General features: G+C 32.3%; 1 protein-coding gene across 9 annotated transcripts in view; it reads right to left on the bottom strand.

The window, feature by feature from the left end:
• Positions 1-16,470, bottom strand: part of PCDH15 (protocadherin related 15) — a 1,323,555-nt gene that overhangs the window by 1,061,002 nt on the left and 246,083 nt on the right. For all 9 annotated transcript variants that reach the window (XM_037741275.1, XM_037741277.1, XM_037741276.1 and 6 more), the window contains exon 2: positions 9,129-9,179. The gene's annotated coding sequence lies outside the window, so the exon portion shown is untranslated. The remainder of the gene's footprint in view (positions 1-9,128; positions 9,180-16,470) is intronic.

The raw sequence follows: 16,470 nt of genomic DNA, 5'->3' as shown, positions 1-16,470 counted from the left end.
ATTATGAATATTCCAATGCACTGATGTACGATAAATAATGTACATACATATATATTTTGGTGGACCTTTTAGTTGTTATTATTTTGCTACCATTACAAATAAAACTAGTGTGAACATTCATGTATAAATCTTAGCCTACACATATGCTTTTATTTTCTTAAGTAAATACTTAGGATGGATTAGCATGGTGGGCATAAGTTTAATGATTTTAAGAAACTGCTCAGCTGATTTCCAAAACAATTCTATAATTTTATTAGTTTTAGATATTCAAATAGATGTGTGGTGGTATATCATTATGGTTTTAATTTGTATTTCCCTAATGATGTTCAGTCTCTTTTCATGTCATTATTTTTTATCAGTATACCTTTGGGGGTTAGGTGCTTGCTCATTATTTTTTTAAGTGGGTTATTTTATTATTTAGTTTTGAGTTTTTGTATATTCTAAGTAGATACATGTCTTTTATCAGATGTGTTATTTGGAAAAAAAAAATTTCTCCCAGACTCTAGTTTGACTTAAATTATTTTACTGTATTGTGAGAATACAATTAGAAATTGGTCTGTCTTGTTAAATGTTCCATGAAGTGCTTTTGACACACACAATGTGTTATTAATGATGTCTCCACTAAGCCACATATATTAGCATAATAATATTACAGAGCAAAACCAACTTATGTTTAATATGCATCAGTGACCTGACTCATTGAAGAATTGATGACTCTCAAAATGTAAGAACTTCCTGTTTTTACTATTTAACACAGTTAATCGGTAGCAAAGTAAAACTGCAGAATAATGAACCTTGCTGTGAGACAGAACTTTGTGCATTATTAGTTCTCCTAATCATGTATAACTATGTGTACTTTCCTCAAGCGCTTAGAAGGGGAGGTAACTGTTTTACAGATTGTTGGGGGATTGAATAGTATAGTAATACACTATATAAGTAATTAGCACATTTTAGGTGCTTCCTTATTATCATTACAATAGTTATGAGGAAATTAAAAATTCAATCTTTCCCCAAACGTTCACACACAACAAAATACTGCATATAAGAAACTAAAGGTCAGAAAGATGTAAATTGTTAAGTATTCTGCATAGCTAATTGTACAGATCAAGCATAATCTATATATACAAAATTAGGGTAGTATCGAGGCTCCCTAACTCTCTCTGCATATGAAAAAGAAGCCTGATAAACCCACACATGCAAAAGTCTTCCTGATCTATATTATGACTACTTGAAAACTCTCAAGAACTCCAAGAATTCTGAGATGATACATTATCTCTAAAAATGTAGGCCATAAAAGTGATTCTTAAAATTTGAGAGGCAGATATGAGGGACAATAAGCTTTTTAATATATTAAATATATTGAATCAACAGTTCTTACATTCTTTAAGGAGAATGTGATAATAAATAATCACTTTTATTTATTGTAGGAATTACCCTAAAATCTGAAACACCATTTATATATGAGAGGGCAAAGTACTTCATTACCAAATATCACAGCACCCCTAATATCTTGAAATAAAATTAGAGACACTTTAGTCATTGAGAAAAAGTCACATAATTTTACGCTTTTACTTATTAAATGATAAAGTAAAAAAACATATTATAGAAATATTATGCTTTCAACACTGTTTAGATTGAGATAATACATTTCTTAGATAAATGTGCCATATACTCAGATATTGCACAGAGATCACGTGCATCTCTGACTTTTAAAGTGAGAAAACCACTTTAATGAACTTAGATGATACAATAGGTGACTATGAATCCTAGCAAATAATTTCAAAATAAAATAATATTCCTCATCATCACATGAGTGTGGATGAAGATGTAGCTGTAATGGCTTTGCATAGAGTGCAAAAGAGGAAAGCTGATATAACTCTACACATACTTGTTTAAGAAGTATGATTAAGTCTCTAGGATTCCAAAAATATTCTAAATTATAAGATTTATAATTTATAAACTCAATGAGTTTAATGTCCAGTTTGGCAAGTAAAAACAAAGCAAAAAGATAAATGTAAATAAAATATAAAATTTAATAAAGAATATAACTGTGCCATAGTGCTTAAGTCTACAGATTGCAATTTCTACTTAACAGATGATACTATGTGGGATTTTTGTTGGTTATTATGAGAATGGGAAAAGCATTAGAGAAGAGGAAGGCTTTGAGGTCCTATGTGCTGCACAGCTTATTGAGATGACATTTCTTTTAGGCCCCATGTTTGACCTTCCCAGATCCTTATGAGGTTAAGGACACAATAACAAAACACAAGAATTCATTAGATGGATAGAGTATAAAACATCACTTGGGATACCATTTGTCTTTATCCATCAAAAATATTTATTATTTTTCAGCTTTATACAGAATATACAGTGGTAGGCCTGGCACATGTCATCATCCAAACTGATTATAATTTTTTTGACTTTGGTGCTTGCAACTATCTACATAAGATATATTGCAACTCATCTAGACTCAAAGTTGCTCTCTTTCTCTGAAAAATTACACCTCCGATAATTCAGTCTTTAACGAAATGCATTAACTCCTGCTTAATTGTATATATAGATAATATAAAGATTTTGCATCACATTCCAAAGGATAAGCAAGTCAAAAAAAGAAGGGGTCGTATTAGGGAAAAAAAAAAGATCAAAAAAAAGGAAACCCTATCCCATGTTGGAAATGAGTGTTTCTTTTGACACTGGTGCACTATAGTAAATAGACGATATGGTTGAAAATATATTATCAATGTTCTAAACAAAATTCAAAAGGCAATTGAAAATTAGGAGCTTTTGTTATGTCTGTTATGCCAGACCATCATGTCTAGTCTATTCAGATCATTAGACAATCTGGAAAAGATTGGGATACACTTTAGAGGAAATGCTGAGAAAAAAAAATAGGCAAATTCTAGCTTCTAACATACACTATCTTAGTACATGACTCAGTAGCCTTGTAAGCAAGGTCACTGTATTGGGAGAGAATATTCTCGCCTTCACACCTACTTTAGTGTTAAAGCAACTCAGTGTGTAGGATTCAGATCTAGTGATGTCTCCTGAGATTATTACAGTTTCTGTGTCTGATCAATAGAGGATGGTAAGGAAGGTGTGGTCTTTTCTTCTTCTAGCCTACCAAATTTTTGAGAAGAAAACTTAAATGAAAGAGTGACATACTCAGAGAGAGGTGTTTTTGTATATAAGATAGGTATATGCCAAGGGAAGAATATGGTCGCTTCCCTTCATACACTCTTGAGAATTCTGAAAGCCTCATCAAAGTAAATTTGGTAATTTATTATTGTCAAAAAGAGGGGCACTCTGAATTCTAGCTTTTTTAGCAGTCATAAGTTCTTACGTGTTATACACATCATCTTATCTGAGAATTTAGCTCATAAGTCAACTAAAACACATATTTGTAGCATGGACAAGTAGTTTTGAAGAAGATTGTAGAATGTGCCTCATTTTTTTTTTTTTACAGTCAGCAGTGTTCAAAATCAGACTTTATCACAGTGTAAAGTGTTGGTCACTACTGTACCCCAATCGAGGTCATAAATCACATAGAGACTGACTTCAGATGTAAAGGTCTACGGGAACAAAGAATGTCATATCAAAGAATAAAGGAGGCAGAGGGCGTAGTTCTTAATGAAATACATTTTTATTTATATGATCATGAGGACTTTCTGAGTTACACAACACATGACACTTCTTGTTCGCTACCCCTCATATATACAGCACTGGACACTACTTTAGTAAGAGAATTCAGAGAAAGCATTGGCAGCACCAAAAGACTGAGCATTTTTCATTCAAGTGAGACCAAATAATGCACAGGTAGACTAATTACATAATTGGATTTATTTATTTCTCCTCCCTAGCTAACCGGAATATAGAGGCTTATGTTGTAGGTTGGATTAGTTACAGTTTAAGTAGAAGAAATTTTTCTTTCTCAGTAGATCCAACATTTAATTTCGTCAATAAATTAGTGTGCTCTAACTATAAAAATAATGTGAAGTCATTTCCTTGAAGATGAGAAAAAATATTTTAAAATTGAAAACTATGGAAAAAATCAGTGAAGAAGAGATAAAAGAAGAAACACAGTATCTAGTAAAGTTAAAAAAAAAAAGTCAAACAATTTCTCAGAAGTCAAAAGAAAAGAGTGAAGAGTAAACCAATAATTAAACAAAAAACATTGAGATGCATGGAGGATTGATCTGGAATACTCCATCACTGAATTAGAGAAAATAATGGGGAAAAATACTTATTGAGAATGGAAAAATAACTTCCTTTTTTTTTTGAGATGGAGTTTCACTCTTGTTGCCAGGCTGCAGTGCAATGGCCTGATCTTGGCTCACTGCAACCTCTGCCTCCCAGGTTCAAGCAACTCTCCCGCCTCAGCCTCCCTAGTAGCTGGAATTATAGGAACCCATCTCCATGCCCAGCTAATTTTTTGTATTTTGAGTTGAGATGGGGTTTCACCATGTTGGCCAGGCTGGTCTCTAACTCCTGACCTCAAGTGATCCGCCCCCATTGGCCTCCCAAAGTGCTGGGATTACAGGGATGAGCCATTGCACTTGGCCCACCACACCTATTTTTAAAAGATATTTTCCCTCCATTTAAAGGAAATCACATTTTAAAAATTTCATTTCCAGCCCGCCTGAATGAGAATTGTGACATAACATCTCCTGGAACTTTCAAACGTAATGACAAAGAAATATAGAAGATTGTGAGGGAAAATCATCCAAAGATATTGGAATTAGATGGACACTTAAACTATCTACATTATTAGACACTGGGATATATTAGATGGCCCTCAGCTTAAAAAGTTTCAGCTTAAAATTTTTATTCCAGCAAATATGCTATAGGTGTTCATAGCAGAAAGGAATTTTAAAAATACAAGAACAAGAAATTTTTTTTTTTTAATTCTAAGAAGTATACATATAGGCCAAATAAATACTCAGATTTTTAAAAAATATGAAATATGTATTAAAATGCCATGAAAATGAGAAATTTAACCCTAAATGTTTGTGTGATTACCTTATTTGAATGTACTATTTATTAAGCATTTGCTAAGTGTCATTTAGCTAAATATTATGTATTTAATTTGTAAAGCATTTTTGAGGTAAGTCCTAGCCCCAACTACTATCTCCAAATTCTCACTGATGATTTAAAGATGCTAATAAAGTAACTCGTCTTTGAGCAGAATAACCTGCTTGGTTACTGTCTATGTGTTTGTGGTGTGGGGATACATGCAAAAAGTATATAAATATTATTTAAAAATTTAAAACAGTAAAATTTTAATTCCAGATTAAATTAACAAATACAGAAAAACAGTTGGGTAGGTAAACATTCTCTATTCCTCATTTTACAAAATAGGGAGTAAAAATTTCCTGGATTACATAAAATACAATGATTCATACTTATGACAGGTAAAACTGTTACAGAATTTCTGAATGATTTATACAACAGTTGTAAACAAGTGATGAAATTAAAGTTTGCTCTTGATGGGGTTCTTAGAACATGACTACATGAAGAAGAAAATCAGTTATTAAATTCCAGACAAGTTACATTGTGACAAGTCAAACATTTCTCTCACTATAGCCTTGCTTGTCTAATCATGTGATCTCTGGAAAAGCAACATTCATGCAGTCTGTAATCTCTTTGCTTGCTGTTTACAAGGAGACACTTATAATAAATTATCAATTAATTTCTTGATAACTTTTATAAGCACATATATATGACATGATCATTTTAGTTATTTGAATTCAGTGTTTTTGTTTCGCGTCTGTTGTTCCATAGAACATGGCCCATCTCACCCATCTAGCTGCAGAGACAAGACTGATGAAATGGACAAGAAAGTGCATTCATAAAGCAATACATTGTTCAGTGCAATTAGAAGACAAGAGGTTTGTAATATCTGATTACTTATAGAGTATACATGATGAGGGGTAAAACACACTTCAGTTTAGCAAGGCTTTAAGATGTGCAGGGAAGAATTTAGCAGTCAGTCTGGAAGTAAGCCTTAAGTGAAATCATGGATAGAGACATTCTAGAAATTATTTTATGAACCACCTAAGCCAAAACAAAAGTAATGTGGGCTAGTCAGACTTAGAAGTAGAGGATATAGCACAGGAAAGAAGAGATACCAAATTAAGAGGTAATTCAGGTTGACCTGAAAGTGGAACTTCGAATTTGAAACATTTTGTAGTTCAAAGACCGGGTATTTGATTGTATATACTTGTAACGAGCACAATGTTGAAAGAGATTTTTATTTCTGTGTTAAAAATTTAGTTACCCCTATGGCCACCTAGAAAGAAACCAAAGTTCATAAAGACATAAAAATGGCATGTGAATGAAAGAAATGTGTTTATTACAGAGCATTACAAAAATGGGAGAGAGAGAATTAGCCATAGCAAGCATCTTCTGCTTGCTTAATGTTCTTTGGGATTGCATGTAGTAAGAAATAGTGAATGTTAAATATTCTAAAACACTCTGGAAGCCTGCCTTACCAGCACTGATTAAAAGAAGTGAATACCAAATGTAACCAACAGATTTCCTTTTCATTTATCTGCTACTGAGAATACTAAGTATTTTCTTATCTCCATCACTCTCAGAAGTTCTCTTGCAACGTGCCTGTTTCTACATATACATCACTCTGACAGCAGAATCAAGAATAAAAATTCAGATAAGAAAACATGATGTGCATTATTTTATCTTTTAAATATAGGACATACATAAAAATAGATATTTAAAGACAGCTTCTTAGAATGAACAATAAAAATAATCACAGTATATCCTCATTTTACCTTGATAAGAGTAGAATAAAGGCACATATTGATCATTTGGACTGTGGCTATTCATAATTCCTCTTCTAAAAGTCAATCATGAAGGGCCTATCTATAATAAATCTGAGATTTACTGCCTCAGAGATTATGATTCTACAGATTATTCATAGCATGCTATCACTCAGGCAGTGGGAAGAATGGTCTAAACACTTAGGTAGAAGACTTTTGAAGTCATAGCAATTCTTGACCTGAATATCTAGGTGAGCCTTCATTGTCCTGCACTCAGAAAAATACCTCAATGACAAGGGATAAGTTTAATATTTGAAAAAAATAATTTTACCATGATGGTATTTTCACACCTTCTGTTCTCTGAATAACAGCTTAGGAAAGAGGATTTTGCCCCGTTTGCACTGCCTCATTTGTCAGAAGCCAGCAAAATTCTTTTAGTAATTTAAGTATATGATGCCAACTAATAATATTCCTAAAAGAGGCAAAAAATTTTCCTCTGCAAAATGTTATTTTGCTTAACTTGGGATATTTTTATTGCCTTTCTGCTTTCGTTATTTTGGGAACCAAAGAAACAATAGTTCTTATTATTTTGATGGATATATCACTGAAAAAGACAAGCTGAATCAGTCGAGATTTTTTGTTGTTGTTGTTGTTAGGTTTTTTTTTTTCTGCCATACACATTAATCTACTTTTCTTTTAAAATTCGTATGACTATTGGTGATAATATAATTGAAAATAGCTAACGGTACCTAAGGTTTTTTTTTTTTTTTTTTTTTTTTTTAGATGGATTTTTTTTTTGTTGCCAAGGCTGGAGTGCAGTGGCACAATTTCAGCTCACCACAACCTCCACCTCCCAGGTTCAAGCAATTCTCCTGCCTCAGCCTCCCGACTAGCTGGGACTACAGATGCACACAACCACGCTTGGCTAGGTTTTGTATTTTTACTAGAGATGGGGTTTCACTATGTTGACTAGGCTGGTCTTGAACACCTGACCTCGTGATCTGCCCACCTCAACCTCCCAAAGTGCTGAGATTACAGGTGTGAGCCACCATGTCCGGGGATATTTTTAAAGAAACAAAATAGGTAAATATAAATGTAAATTAGTTATTTTTATTTAACTTTCAATTTTATTTTACTATATTCAATTAGAAACATGCATTAAAAGTATAATCATAAAACATTCACATCTAATTTTGCCTCCTTCAAAAACTAGAGGAGAAACAGCTGAGACATACTAGTTTGAAAAGATTCCAAATTCTTCTGCCCGGCTGTTGATTTTTCTGAAAGTTCTGGTGAGAATGTAAGAATAAAAACATGACTAACATAATGAACTACAATGCTTCTTCCTTAATTTATTACCAAGATTAAGGTGCAACTAATTTCCTAATTTCCTAGCCAAAAAAAAAAAAAAAAAAAAAAGCTTAGCTCCATGAACTGGATTTTTACTTATAATGTGAATGCCAAGCCATGCCAATAAGACTTTTTTTAAAAAATGTTTCTTGTCATTAAGATTTTCTAAAAGCCAGGGCCTTGAAGATTGACATTTACTTTCCAGATTTTAATATTTCTGCCCTTTCTTCCTTCCTTCCTTTCGGTCAACACTCAGGCAGAACAATATTGGTAACACGAGTCTCTTCAAAGAGAAAACAGTCACAAATAAGTAAACTGGCATATCCAAATGCTTTTGTTGTTAAATGCAGCATTTTCTCCTTATAATATGCAAAGTAAAAAAAAAGTGAAACAGTGTTTCTACTATTAAAATCTCAGGTAATACCTCAATTCAAGTCAATATTAGGTGCTTTTTTACGACTCCAATAAGCACTTATACATTGAGAATAAAGAGCCATACACATATTTTTAATAGGACTATTTTGGTGTCTTAGTGTAACCCAAATTCAGATTTTAGATTTCATTTTTACAAATATTGATTACTTCATACTTTCCCATAGCCTTGCTCCTGTGGCTGTTGGATTTGGACAAATGTTTCTACATGAGTTACATTGTGTATATCAATTGCTGCATTGATCAATTGTTGCCACATGATGTGTCCCAAGAAAGTCTTTGTTGGATGGCAAATAAATTAAGCAAAACAAACATTTTTATTCTGCTTCAAACAATTGATACTGTACTTGAGTAAACCAGCAAATAGTGGACATCTCTATGCAAGTGGCTTTTCAATAAAAGGAAAAAACAATCACAAAGTAATTGCAACACATAGACGATAGTCATAACTTGAATCCAAAACCCAACAATCTACTTATGATTCTCTTTGGAGATAGATACAGCTCTTAGCTTTTAAACTGTTGATATGAAATTTTAAAGACATACTTGAATATTAAATAAAACATATCATACCTTATTTGCCAGTCTTTAGGATGGTATTCTGAAACATGACAATGCAAATTCCTGTAAATAAAAAGAACATATGACTAAGGCATTTTCCAATTGGATTGAAATAACAATTATGTAGTTATCTAAAAGAAAACTATTGGGAACTACTAAATATTTTTTAACTTCCGGTGTTGATATATTTAATAGCTTGTCTTATATGTTCTTACAGCCAGAAACAAATGTAACATATGTGTATACTATTGGAAATGTTAATTCTACTTAAATTTTGTATTCACAAATTTTTTTTTTTATCTTCAAGTGTTTTCAGATTCAGATACTAAATCATTCTGGAAACTAATTCTTCGAATGTCACAAGTAGTATGGAAATAATGCATAAGGCATATTGTGTTTAGATTTGACATGCTAGATGTTTTACCTAAAACTGAGCAGTAATATAACTGAATATATTTGATGATTACAACTGAATAAGAAAATAGCTTATTACAAAAAAAAATCCTTCTTTATCCTTGTATAATATCGTATGGATATCCCCTGCAAATCTTATGTTGAGATGTAATCCCCAGTGTTGAAGGTGGGCCTGATGGGAGGTATTTGGGTCATGAGGGCAGATTCTTCATGGCTTGGTGCTGTCCTGGTGACAGTTAGTTCTTGCAATGCTTGTTTAAAAGTGTGTGACACCGCTCACTCCCACTCTCTTTTGCTCCCACTCTTGCCATGTGAGATGCCTGCTCTTTTTTCACCTTCTACTATGATTGGAAGCTTCCTGAGACCTCTGCAGGAGCAGATGCTGGCACTATGCTTCCTGTACAGACTGTAGAAGTGTGAGACAATTAAACCTCTTTTTTAATAAATTAGCCAGTCTCAGGTATTTATTTATAGCAATGCAAGAAAAACCTAATATATTGTGAAAATGTTTAATATGTTCATTTATTTAAAATGGAAGAATATTTCACATCATAATATTTTGAAGAATATAAAATAAAGTTTTGGATAAAATAATACAATAATAAATTTGGGTTATTTTCATATCTGAAAAAACTATAATTTATTCTGTTGGCTTTGAGACAAGATATCTAAGTTAGTATTTGAGAGAAGATAATTAAGGTATATTTCAGAATGATAATCACATTATATTTTTTTTATATTTCACAGACTTTTCAGCAACTTTCACTTCTCTCAATCAATAAGATAAAGATATAATCCATTGTATCATTGTTTCTATCCAATATATACCTAGTTCAGTATTGTCCTAAGTAGTATTTATTTACTGCCTAGAAGAAGGCAGCCTCCTATGAGTGCACTTTCCTTTTTAAAATGTAGTTCCAAGAAAAACAGCACAAGAAGCATTTTGTATCCTGAATATATAGATGATATGTAGGAATGAAGCATAAAAGATTCTAATACTAACCATAGCTTCAGTGTTTCATGCCCATTTAAAAAATATACAAAACCAGTAAATGAAAAGAGATGTATATTTGTTAATACTAAGTGTTTTAATATAAAAGCAAAATGTATATTTTGTAATAAGAGATAAAAGTACAAAATCATAGAAGAGGAAATAAACTTGAAGACCATGGAGAGTGAATTCCATATTTTTCTGGAAGATAGAGGCTTGCTTAAGGTCATGAACAAATCTATAATGAGCCTGGAAATAGAAGCTATCATAAGAGTAAGATTCCCATTTTTAAAAAATTATTATTACATGAAAAGAAAGGCAGCTGTATGACGTTCTTGTAAATAATTCATTTGCTGAACTTAGAATATTTATTTGTGGAAATTAGATGAATAGAAAGTGGGTGTAAGTTATATCCTAATACATTAAGATGATGCAAATATCTGATGCTGAAGTCGTTTATCTTTAAGATATTTTTAATGTGTTCATTTTTATCTAAATATTTCAAATTTTATTATTTACCACAATGATACAAAAATAATTATCTAAACAGTGCTATATTTCTTTTTCAGCTGTTTGTAAGGATGAGAAAAATAGATTTATAAAGTTTATAAACTATCACAGGAATGATTTTATTTTTACTTCGTAATCATGATTAAAGATGACATCTTTCTATTTGTATTATTCTTAGATCTACAAAGGAATGGCACATTTTTCAAATATGTATTTCAATAGAAAATAGACAATTTTTAGAGTTGCTTAAAATTTGCTGTGCATGCCATAATAAAGTGCAGTTTTAGAAATAAGACACTTAGCCAAAGCCTCCCTAAAATGTTTCTCAACTGTAACAATTAGTATTCTTTATGTGATTATGCAATTAATTGTAAAAAAAAAATTAAAACATATAAACCCACAATAGATTTACTGTGTTTCTGTCACTAATTGCTTAAATATTTTACTTATTTATTTAAGGAACATTCATATTTATTGATCACTACATATCAGGTGCATCTGGCACTTTTCTAGGCACCTGGAATATATCAATCAACAATTTTCCAAAAGTCTTTTACTTTGGCTCTTACTTGGAAACAATATCCATGAAATAAACAATGTGCAACACAACTAAAACAAGTAAGTTATATATAATATTCAAATGTGATCATTTTAAGGGGAAAAATTGTCACTGTGAAAAAAAGAAGGTTGTGAGTAGGGTGACTGGCATTTACAGTTTTGAATAGAGTGGACCGAAGCAGATATGAGCAAAGTCTTAAATAATCCTTCAGGATTTTATCTATAGTTTAGGATAAAGTTTGTTAGTATTTAGTTAAGGTGCTAACTGAATAAGTGATAAAAACGAAACTTGTTTGCATGTTAAAAGGAAGAAATTAATTTCACTCCATTACTTTTACAAATAAAATATCCAAGTACTTTGCATTCTACAGATTTCTTCAGGAATGGCTTTGGCATTAAAAGCATTGCTGTGGTTTTTTTTTTTTTTTTTTTTTTTTTTTTTACCACATATCACCAAGATCTATTCCAATTTGCTTAAACAAAAAGTGTACATATGACAATAGATAAATGGCAACAATACCATTGTTCTAGATATGAATTTCACTAGATATGAATTTCACTACTAGGAGCATAGTGTGGAAATTAACCTTAAGTGACTCAGTTTATCTCAGTCTCAATGTAGTGAAGTTGTCACAAAATATTTTAGTTTCAGAATAAGCAAGCCAATCTACCAAGAAGCTCTTCCCTTTATCTTGTAATTAGGGTGTTTTTGTAGTATTAGTCACCGTGTAATTTTCAGACTGCTTTAGGAATTAATTATTAAAAGATGCAGCACTATATTTTCACATCTACTAGGATATCTTTTGTGCTCTAGGCCTTGTGATAACAATAACCAAGTGAATATTAAAATAGAACAAAGCAGCCAGGCATGGTGGCTCATGTCTGTCATCCCAGCACTTTGGAAGGCCGAGGAAGGTGGATCACTTGAGCTCAGGAGTTAAAGACCAGTCTGGGAAACACAGATCCCCATCCCCAGAAAAAAATACAAAAAGTAGCCTGATGATGTGGTAGCATCTGTATGCCAGCTACTCGGGAGGTTGGGGTAGAAGGATCACTTGAGCCTTGGAGGTGGAGGTTGCAGTAAGCTGAAATCTGCCACTGCATTCCAGCCTGAGTGACAGAGTGAGACTCTGTCTCAAAAATAAATAAATGAATAAAATAAAATAGGACAAAGCCAGTGCATTAAGGTTACAGTTTTCTGGAATTGTTTGACTGGTACAATTTTATTACAGAACCTCATCAACCAGTGTCAACTCTCTCTGAAATATATGCAGTACTGCTTTTGACCATAGATTTTAGTGTTTATAAGAGACAGAGAATTTTATCATCTGGTGGCAATGTACATGCTAATAATACGATTTTTTCAAGAATGTGCCTTATATTTGGCAACTGACATACACACATATATTTATTTCATGACCATATTATTTTAGAGACTTACTCCCATCTTAAATAAATGCCATTTTTTTTTCTAACATCTAGTCAATGTAACTTACCTGGCACCTACATAGACAAGTCTTACACAGTCCTTATATGACTTATATTATAATCCATTACTTCTGTAGAAAATCTTCACTGAAAATGACTTGATAATGATTGCGAACTTATGGTTAAGATTCCTATTGCCTTTTCTAATAAATCAGTTTGATTTATTAGAAATATTTGTAGTCATTTATTTCAAAAGTTCTAAGGATAAGCTGTATAAAACATATTTAGGAGAGAACCTAATATGGAATGGATTCATTTTTTCTCATTGAAAAATTACAATATTATAATTATGCATATGAAGATCTTCTAAGTATTTATTAAGAAAATTTACCAAATATTCATATTGATAAATTTCAGTTCAAATGATTTCTTTTTGCAATATCATAGGATTCATTCTTCCAAAAGCTCGTAAAATCACAGCTTCAAATTCACCAACAGTTTAATGTAACTGAAACAAGCAAACAATTGACTATATCATTTATATTTAAGGAATGAATTTTATTTTATACCTTGATACTGAGTCATTGGACTTAAATCAATAAGCTTTATACCTACTTTCATATATTATCATGTTGGGTAAGAAACAAGTGTGGATGCACATTTCATTATCCTATTTGAAAGAGCTGATACACCACTGATATTGTTTGGCTCTCTGTCCCCACCCAAATCTCATGTTGAATTGTAATCCTCAATGTTGTGGGAGGGGCCTGGTGGGAGGTGACTGAATTATGGGTCAGATTTCTCCCTTGTTATTCTCGTGATAATTTCTCAGGAGATCTGGTTGTTGGAAAGTGTGCAGCACTTCCTCCTTTGTTCTCTCTCTCTCCTGTCACCATGTTAAGACATGCTTGCTTTCCCTTGCCCTTCTGACATGACTGAAAGGTTCCTGAGGCTTCCCCAGCCATGCTTTCTGTACAGCCTGTATAACTGTGAGTCAATTAACCCTCTTTTATTGATAAATTGCCTGGTATCAAGTAGTTCTTCATACCAATGTGCAAATGGACTAATATAACAGCAAACCAGGAGATATATCATTTCTGGGTGAAGCATCAGTGACCTTACTGAGGATCTATAATCCCCCCTCACCCAAATAGTTATAATCTGTTGTAGATAAATAAATTCTTACAATGTCTGCCCCTTGGCTGCATTTTCTCATTAACTGTTTATCTCAGTCATTTGAGAGGGAGGGAAAGAGCATGGGCTTTAAAGACAGCCATACATATGCAGCTTTGTGATATACTTTCAGCAGTCACTGGACCTTGTGTACTTGCGTAAGCTGCTTCATCTCCTCTGGTTATAGTTTCTTTCCTAATTAGGGGGATTATCATCACAATGTACATACTATAGTACCTGGCCTATTTAACAAGTAATGGCTTTTATCCTTGATTCATCAAATTATATTTTGTTCTTTAGTTGGCCAAATATTTATGACTATTTTCATTACCTTTCCCTTCCTCAATGCAGAAAAGAGTGCTCTTTATAAAGACGATGATTGGAGGTATGAAGGAGGAGACAGATGAAGTACAAAAGAAAAAAAGGGATACCAAGCCAATAAAATAAACACTATCATGTTCCTTTGAATGGGAAGTGGCTACACCACTAAACAATTGAATATGTGACTTTTATGAACATACAATTTCAAATTTTATAATATTCCACGTGTTTAGTCTTAGCAAAGCATTATTATCTTTAAAGTAAGCTGAAGCTATTATTTAAATTCACAGGTTAATAAAATGTATCAAATTTATTTTGAAGAACATTCAGACTTCCAAAGTATAATAGCTAAGAATTTGATGATCACTTTGTTTCCCATTATAATGTTTTCCTATATAGGCTATATATAATATTGTAACTACAAAAACAAAATGAAATCTGAAAAATAAAAATAAAAACAAGAAATAAAACCTATTTTGTGCCATCATATTTTTGGAAGCATTAAAGAGCACTAAGTATAATTAAGCTGCAATCCAGAATTAGAAACAATTTAATAATAGTTTTATTCAAAAATAAAAGTTATTGTAGATATGACCATGACATTCCCTGACACCTGATTTAATGCACTGTGCTGATTTCCTAAAACAGCTCAGAGGAATCAAGCCATTTTTATACAAACACAATATTCGATATGTCTTCATTTTATGGCAGTGTTTCAACAGTTATTTAAATGGGAGAGTTCATTTGTCAAGGGAATATGAAGAGCATGGTTCCCTCCCACAACAATAAAACAACAGGCTGCCAAGCCAAGGTGTATAATTGGTAATGCTGAGCCATTTATTCTGAGTTCACTCTAGACAGTGACATTATTACTATTATGGCAGAAATAACAACTGCCTTTTGAAATCAAATGTTCTCACTGTTTTAGTTAGGATGTTGTCCTATTCCTTTTAACATGATACTGACGCCCTCAGTTTATTGCTTTTATGACATTTTATATATGTCAATGAAATAATATCATGGTCTAAAACTAAACAAAGATCCAAACCAAATCAAACCAAACAAAGTAAAACCAAAAATCATTGCTTTTTTTCTCTCTCTTCTTTTTAACTTCAGCTTTGTAAAGTCACTATATATTCTGCCGTGGAAGTATATTTAATGTCATTTTCTTATTATTATTATATTTTAAATCTTAAGACTAAATTTTAGCCTATTTATGTAAGGTTGTACTTTAAACAATACCTCCAATAGATTTTCATATTCCATCTAACTATGCAAATAGCACAGGCTACCTAATTACAATTTATGTATTTGAAAGTGGTAGCTTATGCCTATCTTAAATATTTTCCCTCCTAGGTCAACCTGGTTTGAGTTCGATGACATGAAGATTAAAAAAAAATTTCATCTTGAGACAAAATGTACATAATATGATAGTAAATGGTTTGTAACTATTTCAGTTACAGCTTCTACTACGCTGCATTTACAATGATGCATTTACATAGAGCATAATGGACAGAAATGTAAAGAGAGAGATCTTTTGTCTCTCTGTGACATCATAGTGAACCATGACATTTAGATGCCTTAAAATAAGGAAAGACTGGAAATAAAGTACCAGTCAGGCCAATGAACAAACAAAGCTAGATTTTTTTTTTTCCAGCTGCCCCACTCTTTACCACATCACTTCAGTACATCCCACCTCCATAGCTCTAGTCAGTTTCTATGTGCCATTTGAGGTATCACAGCTTACCATCAGAAGGACAAGAGGTAAAGTGTGGAGAAAAGGCAAGAAGGTGGGCATGAAAAAAATACAAAAAGGACGAGGATAAAATATAAGAGAAATAAAAATTGTATTTTAAAAATAGCTTTGTTCCTTGAGCATCTGCTCTGTGTCATGCATTTTCGATATTACCTATTCTGGCTCTGGCCACACAACTACACTATGAAACAGACATGACTATT

Source organism: Cebus imitator, unplaced genomic scaffold (assembly GCF_001604975.1).
Source record: "Cebus imitator isolate Cc_AM_T3 unplaced genomic scaffold, Cebus_imitator-1.0 Scaffold97, whole genome shotgun sequence".
NCBI classification, from domain to species: Eukaryota; Metazoa; Chordata; class Mammalia; order Primates; family Cebidae; genus Cebus; species Cebus imitator.
The sequence above is the reverse complement of the archived record's forward strand: the minus strand, read 5'-3'. Positions and strand labels throughout refer to the sequence as shown.